Raw genomic sequence first — 7934 nt, forward strand, 5'->3', positions numbered from 1 at the left:
TTGACAACTTCAATCTTTTCTCTGTTGATAAGAATGTTGTTTATTGGTCCAGTGGTGAGGATTTTTGTTTTCTTTACATTGAGATGCAATCCATATGGAAGGCTGTGCTCTCTGATCTTCATCAGTAAATGTTTTAAGTCCTCTTCACTTTCAACAAGCAAGGTTGTACCATCTGCATATCACAGGTTGTTAATGAGTCTTCCTTCCATCCTGATGCCACGTTTTTCTTCATATAACCCAGTTTCTCAGATGATTTGCTCAGCATACAGGTTGAATAAGTATGGTGAAAGAATGCAACACTGTTGTATACCTTTCTTAATTTTAAACCATCCAGTGTTCCCATGTTCTGTTTGAACAACTGCCTCTTGGTCCATGTACAGATTCTTCATGTGCAGAATTAATTGTTCCAGAATACTCATACTTTGCAATATTGTCCATAGATTGTCATGATCCACACTAGCAAAAGTCTCTACATAGTCAATAAAGCATAGGTAAACATCTTTCTGATATCTCTGCTTTCAGCCAAGATCCATCAGACATCAGTAATGATAACCCTTTTTCCACGGCCTCTTCTGAATCTGGCTTGAACCTCTAGAAGTTCTCTGTCAGTGTATGCTTACAGCTGTTTCTATATCACCTTTAGTAAAACTTTACTCACATGGGATATCGAAGAGATTGTCCAGTGATTTCTGCATTCAGTTGGGTCGCTTCTCTTTGGAATGGGCACAAATACAGATCTCTTCCAATCAGTTGGCCAGATAGTTGTCTTCCAAATTTCTTGGCAGAGATGAGAGAGTGCCTCCTGTGCTGCATAACTTTCCTGAAAGATTTCAATTTTTATTCCATCAATTCCTGGTGCCTTGTTCTTTGCCAATTGCTTCAATGCACCGTGGATTTCTTCCTTCAGTATCATTGGCTCTTGATCATATTCTACCTCTTGAAATGGTTGAACATCAGCCATTTTCTTTTGGTACAGTGACTCTGTGTATTTCTTCCATCATCTTTTGATGCTTTCTGCATCATTCAATAATTTGCCCAGAGAATCTTTCAGTAACGAAAGTCGAGGGTTGAATTTTTTCTTCAGTTCTCCCAGCTTGAGAAATGCTGAGCGTGTTCTTCCTTTTTGGTTTTCTGACTCCAGATCTTTGCACATTTTTTTGCAATATTTGGCTTTATCTTCTGGAGCTGATCTTTGAAATTTTCTGTTCAGCTCTTGGACCACCTCGTTTCTTCCATTTGCTTTGGAATCTCTATGCTGGAAAGCAAATTTCAGTGTTTCTTCTGACATCTATTTTGACCTTTTCCTTCTTTCTTGTCTTCTTAATGACTTTTTGTTTTTTTCATGTATGATGTTCTTGATATCATCTCACAATTCTTCTGGTCTTCGGTCTTTAGTTTTAAATTTGTCAAATTTGTTCTTCAAATGATCTCTAAATTCAGGTGGGTCATATTTTGGCTCTCATGGACTTGTGTTCATTTTCTTTAGCTACAGATTGAATTTGCATATGAGTAATTGATGATCTGTTCCACAGTCTGCCCCTAACCTTGTTTTGACTGATGATATGGAGATTTTCCATCGTCTCTTTTTGCAGATGTAGTCAATTTGCTTTCTATGTATTCCGTCTGGTAAGTTCCATATGTATAGTCTTCTCTTATGCTGTCTGAAAAGGTATTTGAAATGAACAAATCCTTGCTTTTGCAGAATTCTGTCATGCGATATCCAGCATCATTTCTATCACCAAGGCCATATTTTCCAACTACTGATCCTTCCTCTTTATTCCCAACCTTTGCATTCCAATATCCAGTAATGATCAATACATCTTGATTGCATGTTTGATCAATTTCAGATTGAAGAAGTTGGTAGAATTCTTCTATTAGTGGTAAATTTGAATAATAGTGCTATTAACTGGGCTTCCCTTTAGGTGCATGGATATTATCCTGTCACAGACAGTTTTGTACTTCCTGACTGATCTGGATATGTTCTTTTTGACAATGAATGCAACACCATTCCTCTTCAATTTGTCATTCCTGGCATAGTAAACAATGTGGTTGTCAGATTCAAAATGGCCAGCCAGTCCATTTAAGCTCACTAATATCTAAAATATCAATTTTTATGTGTTCCATTTCATTTTTGACAACTTCCATCTTTCCCAGATTCATAGTTCGTGCATTCCATGTTTCAATTTTCAGTGGGTATTTACAGCTGTTTCTCTTCATTTTGAGTTGTCCCCCATCAGTAAATGAAGGTCCCATGGGCTTCACTCCTACTGGCTTTACTCCATTAGGATCATCACAGTCAACTCTACTTTGAGAAGGCAGCTCTTCCCCAGTCGCATTTTGAGTGCCTTCCAACCTGAAGGTTGTATCTCTGGTATTCATAAGATTTTCAGTGACTAAATATTTGATAGTAGTTCGTCACTCCTTCTTCCTAGTCTGTCTTTGTCTGGAAGCTCATCTGAAACCTGTCCACCATGGGTGACCCTGCTGGTATTTAAAATACTTGTGGCATAGCTTCCAGAATCACAGCAACTCACAAGCCACCACAGCACGACAAACTGACAGACAAGTGGTGGAAACAAATTGTATGCTATTTGAAAATGTTTGCAGAATTTATTTTTAAATTCCTCTCTGCTGTATAAGCTGCAGCATGTTATTTTGCAGATATCACAATTAATGGCCTGCAGGCTAATCTTGGCTCACAGAAATATTTTGCTTATGCCTCAGAGAAATTAGAGGATTCCAAATAAAAATGTGGATTTAAATCTCCTCTTGGAAAATTGAAAATATCCTTCTGGTGATAGAAAAACTCCCACAATTGCATTATTCTTGAGATACAACCTTGGGAAAACTTAGGCTTTTTAAAATTCTTTGGCTAGATATATTACAGTCTTATAGACTGTTCCTATTTTGCCAGCACTACCTTCTAGTTCTTAAGACATGAAACTCTTACTCATGATCTGTCTGGTAATGCTAGACTAAAATATAGAAAGAAGGTTGCCTATCGATGAGGCACGGAGAAAATATTATATGTCTCATCTCCAGAAATCAGTAACCAACATCTAGAAGGTTGTGTTGTTGTTGTTGTTGTTGTTGTTGTGAAGTGCCATAGAGTTGGTTCTAACCTATAGCAACCCTGTATATGGTTTCTGAGGAGTAACTGGTGAGCTGGAACTGCCGACCTTGCAATTCAAACGGCTTTGCAGTCTGGCACATTAACCCACAGCGCCACACTAGGAAGGGATAATTATCTATAATTAAAAAAAACCCACAAAAAACCAAAACTATACAAACACCGTATATTTCACAGTTATCAGAAAGTAGGAAACAGCTAAAATCCCCTATGAATTGCATTGATATGCATACTGATAAATTTGTAAGACTGAAGTGTTACATAAAAGTAACACTAATAAGAGGATAAGTAGTAACTTGTAGATCCACAACCTTAGCATTATAATAGTGGTTTCAAGTTCCAAATTCTGAAAAATCAGAATTAGACTTATATTTCCATTCAGTTGCCTATTTTCCTTTCTGTTGTATTTTCAATAATATTTTAATGGTAATTTAAGTATGAGTCTAGTAGAGTAGTGGTTATGCATCAGGCTGCGAACTGCAAGGTCAGCAGTTCGAAACTACCAGCTGTTCCGCGGGAGAAAAATGAGGCATTCTGCTCCTGTAAAGATTTACAGCCTCAGAAACCCTGTACAGGGTCATTATGAGTAGGAACCGACTTCACGGCACACAGCCCCAGATACATGTCAGAGGACTATAAGTAAAGGTGATGCTATTTTAATCTAAAAATTAATAATGCTTCTTTGTTATCAATTTTCTAAGTCGGTCAGATAGGTATTCTATATCCTGTACTTATTTATATACATGTAATATATGACTAAGGAAAAAATGATTCATAGTTATCCCATTTGTTTAATAATAGAACTCTACTTTAAAAGATTTTAGAAACAAATAACCCAGCCTTTATCCCTCTATGTCCCAGGGCCAACTAAGTGTACTAACCTTTTGGCTAGTAGTTGAGATCTTTATCTTTTAATACCATTTGGGGCTAGAGGATAAGCACTTGACTGCAATATAGGTTGTTTTTATTTTATTTTATTTTATTTTTTAAGTTTTTATTGTGAATTGAGTGAAAGTGTACAGGGCAGATCATCAGTTTCACATTCAACAAATCATATACTTTGTTTCATTACAATGATTATAATCCCTTCAATGTACCATCAGTTAACAGTATCTCTCTCTATTCATTTTAGCTCCTTTTTTTTTTAATACTCAGGCCGATATAATAATTTAAACCACCAAAGGGCACATTCTGCAAGCCTGTCTTGTGGCTGCCAGCACTCAGTCCCTCTTTCCATGAGTCTAAAGTCCTGAGCTTCTCTATCTCTCCATGTCCTAATCTCTGCCTCCATCTCTGGTGTCGCTGCTTTCTCTGGATAGCGTCACACATTCTGCTTGTGCTCTTCTTCCTTGATGGTCCTATGGTCCTCTGTTTCTGAACTGTAAAATTAACTATGCCCCTGTTTTTGTTACAAAACTTCTACTTTTACAATTGTGGCAGTTGCAATTAATCATGAAACAATTACTAACTATTGAATCTTAAGAATCTTATCCCCATCTCTTTTAACCAGACCTATCTAGATAAGATGAAAACTATTCAGTGAGGACTCTGTCTTGCCCCACACACTCTCAACCTAAACTCCCTTTTGAAATCTTTTAAGTCAGTCATTTGGTGCCTTTATCATCCCTTCATTTTAGGTAGCCAATGGCTAAATTGCCCTTCTTTTTCTACCCTGTATACAAAGGGGATAGCCTTGATACTTGAAGTGAAGACTCCTTCCCTCTCTGTCAGTATTTTGAGATACTAATCCATGAGTATAGGTCAAGTTCATTAAGTTTTATCAATTTACTTTCGTTTCCTTATCACCCCCCCCCCCTTTTTTTTTTAATCTTCCTCTAGTCGAGTTCTGCTTATCAAGCCATCAAGGCTAGGTCAAATGGATACTATGTGCAAGTTTGGGTGTTTTCGTGTGTCTCCCCTCAATTCATATCAGCTGGATGCTTCACTCACAGCTCTAGCGCTCTGTGGCTATGTCCTTGTCCATGGGTTCAGGCATCCCCAGGTCTTACTGTACTTTGGACCAACCAGCCCTTTCTCTTCTCTCTCTTATCTCCAGATCAATGGAAATCTATGGAACATGATTGAAGTCAGCCCATTTCTTCATTGCTGCCTTTCTTCCTCATCTACTCAGCAGTAGACCAACGTGGTCATCTGCAAGCTTACATGCCTGCTCATATGCTCCTTTTGAGTTTCAGTCTTAGAGGGGAGTTTGTCCTGAAGGGACTTGATTGTTTGCCTTGATGGCTTCCTGGTGAACAACTTACTTATTCTTGTAGTAGCCAATCATACTACCATTTTTATTTTGGGTTTTTCCTGCTGATCTTTCTTTGAAGATGTGTCTTCTGTTGCTCTTGCTGTTCCAGGCTGGTCTGCTTGTCCTTTCTAGTGGGAATGTCTCACCTCACAAGGTTCTGGATCCCACCTAAGGTCCTATACTATGTAAAGGCTCTGTACAAGGCCTTTTTTACTGGCAAGTTCTAGAACTCCTTTTAGGTATTCCAATCAGTTATAGGCTGAAGATGGGCTTACAAGCTTTCTGTAATCATGTTTCCCAACATTCCTTTCTATCCCACTTAGGTGTCTATTTTACAAATGTAGGCAAGGGACACCAATATTCATAAGACAAACAAGCATCTTAGTATTACTTTCCCTCTTCACACTATGCCTCCATCCCTATATCACAGAGCTTTGTTGTTCTAAGGTTGAGCATGCATCACTATTTATCTCTGTTTATTTTAGCCCTTGCACACCTGCTCAGTGTTCCCCTATCTACCTTGTTCTTCTACCCTTCCCCCTTCTTGTGTATTGCCCTTCCAAACACCTAAACTGTGATGTGTCTGCCCCTACCCTGTGCTCTACCATCACTTCCCTCCACTTCCCTTCAACACCTCCACCCCACACCCACTGGTTACCAACAAATATATATATTTTTTCCCTTTAGTATGGGTATCTTTTTTTTAAGCTTTTACAGTAATGGGCTTATGCAATATTTGTCCTTTTGTGAGTCACTAATTTCACTCAGCATAATATCTTCAAGGTTTATCCTTGTTATGTGGTGGCTTACAGCTTCCTTGTTATTCTTCAAGGTAGTATAATATTTTAATGTGTGTATGTACCAAAGCTTGTTAATCCATTCTGTCATTGATGGGCACTTAGGCTGTCTCCAGCTTATTGCTATTGTGAATAGTACTGCTATGAACATTGGTGGTTATTTATCTACTCATGTTATGGGTTCTGTTTCTTGTGAATATATACCAAGCAGGTTAATTGCTGGGTCTTAAGGTATTTCTGCAATATAGGTTTGATCCACAAGGTCAGTGGCTCAAATCCACCAACCACTCCTCAGAAACCCTCTATAGGGTCGCTGTGAGTTGGAACCACCTCCAGAGCACTTAACAATAACAACAACAGGACTCCTATCCTAAAGCTAAAACACATATACTGGTCCAAACTAAACTAACAATTTAAAGAGAAAAGTACAATCTAGTCACTACACCAGAAAGAAAGCAAAATACTGAAAGGAGACAAGGATCAAGGAGGCTGTAGGTAAAGAAGAGCAAGACAGAATTCTAATGCCCTTTGTGGAAACAAATGGAGAGAGTATCTGGAGATGGTCCAGTTCTAACCTGTATTAGTCCACCAATAGTCAGGTGAGGGCCAAGTCAGCTCTTCCAGATGATCCTTATTGGGAAAGAACTCACATTGTCTGAATCTGAGTTATCTGACTATCTTCTCATTAAGTTTCCTCGTTAAACAGATTATGAGTTAGTAGCTGAATGTGAGGCTTGTAGATACTCTGGGCAATAGTTTCCTGTGGAGATTTTGCAAGTTGCTACAAACTCAATGACCTAAAATAGCTAAAATGTGCACTTTCACAATTCTCTTATAACTGAGTCAAAATCAAGTTGCTGACATGTCCTGTGTCCCTCTGGAGAGTCTGTTCCCTGCTTCTTACACCTTCTGATGGTTCCCAACAGCCCTCAGTTTCTACCTGCATAACTCTAATGTTGCTTCTGTTTTCACATAGTCTTCTGCTCTATGTTTGTAATCTTCCTCTACGTCTCTCTTATAAGGCTATGTGCAATGGCATTTAGGGCCCACCCAGGTGTTCCAGGTGAATGCTTTCATTTCAAAATTCTTAATTTAATCATATCTGCAAAGTCTCCCTTTTCTTTCCTCTCTCTCTCAATGAAAGTAACATAGCTTCATTGGGATAAGATTTGGTGTTTTTTGTGGGACTATTTTTAGTTGGAGTTCTGGTGTGATGCTGTGGGTTAATGCGCCAGACTGCAAAGCCATTTGAACTGCAAGGTCAGCAGTTCAAGCTCACCAGTCACTCCTTGAAAATGCTATGCAGGGTCTCTATGGGTTGGAACCAACTCGATGGCACTTAACAACAATCATTTTTAGTTATGAACTAAGACATAGTAGAGCCCCCTTTCACTTACCCACACACAGCCTTACTATGGCCCAGAACACTCCTAGGTACTTTCAGAAAAGGAATAGGCCCTTGGGTATTTACTATTATTCTCACAATAGTGTTTCCAATTCTTAACCAATAGTCAAGCACTCCCAACCTCTGTGAGACTGACAAAAGAAAAAGTCACACTAGCATCTCTACCTCTTAAATCAATACTTGAGTCAAACTGAATGACAATAGCTGGAGATCGTTGCTTAAGATGGCACATAGATAAAGCATACTCTTTTACAGAGACTGAGAAAACTGGATATAATCTTGACAGCAAATAGCAGTACTTAAAGTGCTTTAAGCAGGCGAGCAGCACTTTTTTTTTTTTTTTCTTTT

Source organism: Chrysochloris asiatica, unplaced genomic scaffold, assembly GCF_000296735.1.
Source record: "Chrysochloris asiatica unplaced genomic scaffold, ChrAsi1.0 scaffold00009, whole genome shotgun sequence".
NCBI lineage: Eukaryota > Metazoa > Chordata > Mammalia > Afrosoricida > Chrysochloridae > Chrysochloris > Chrysochloris asiatica.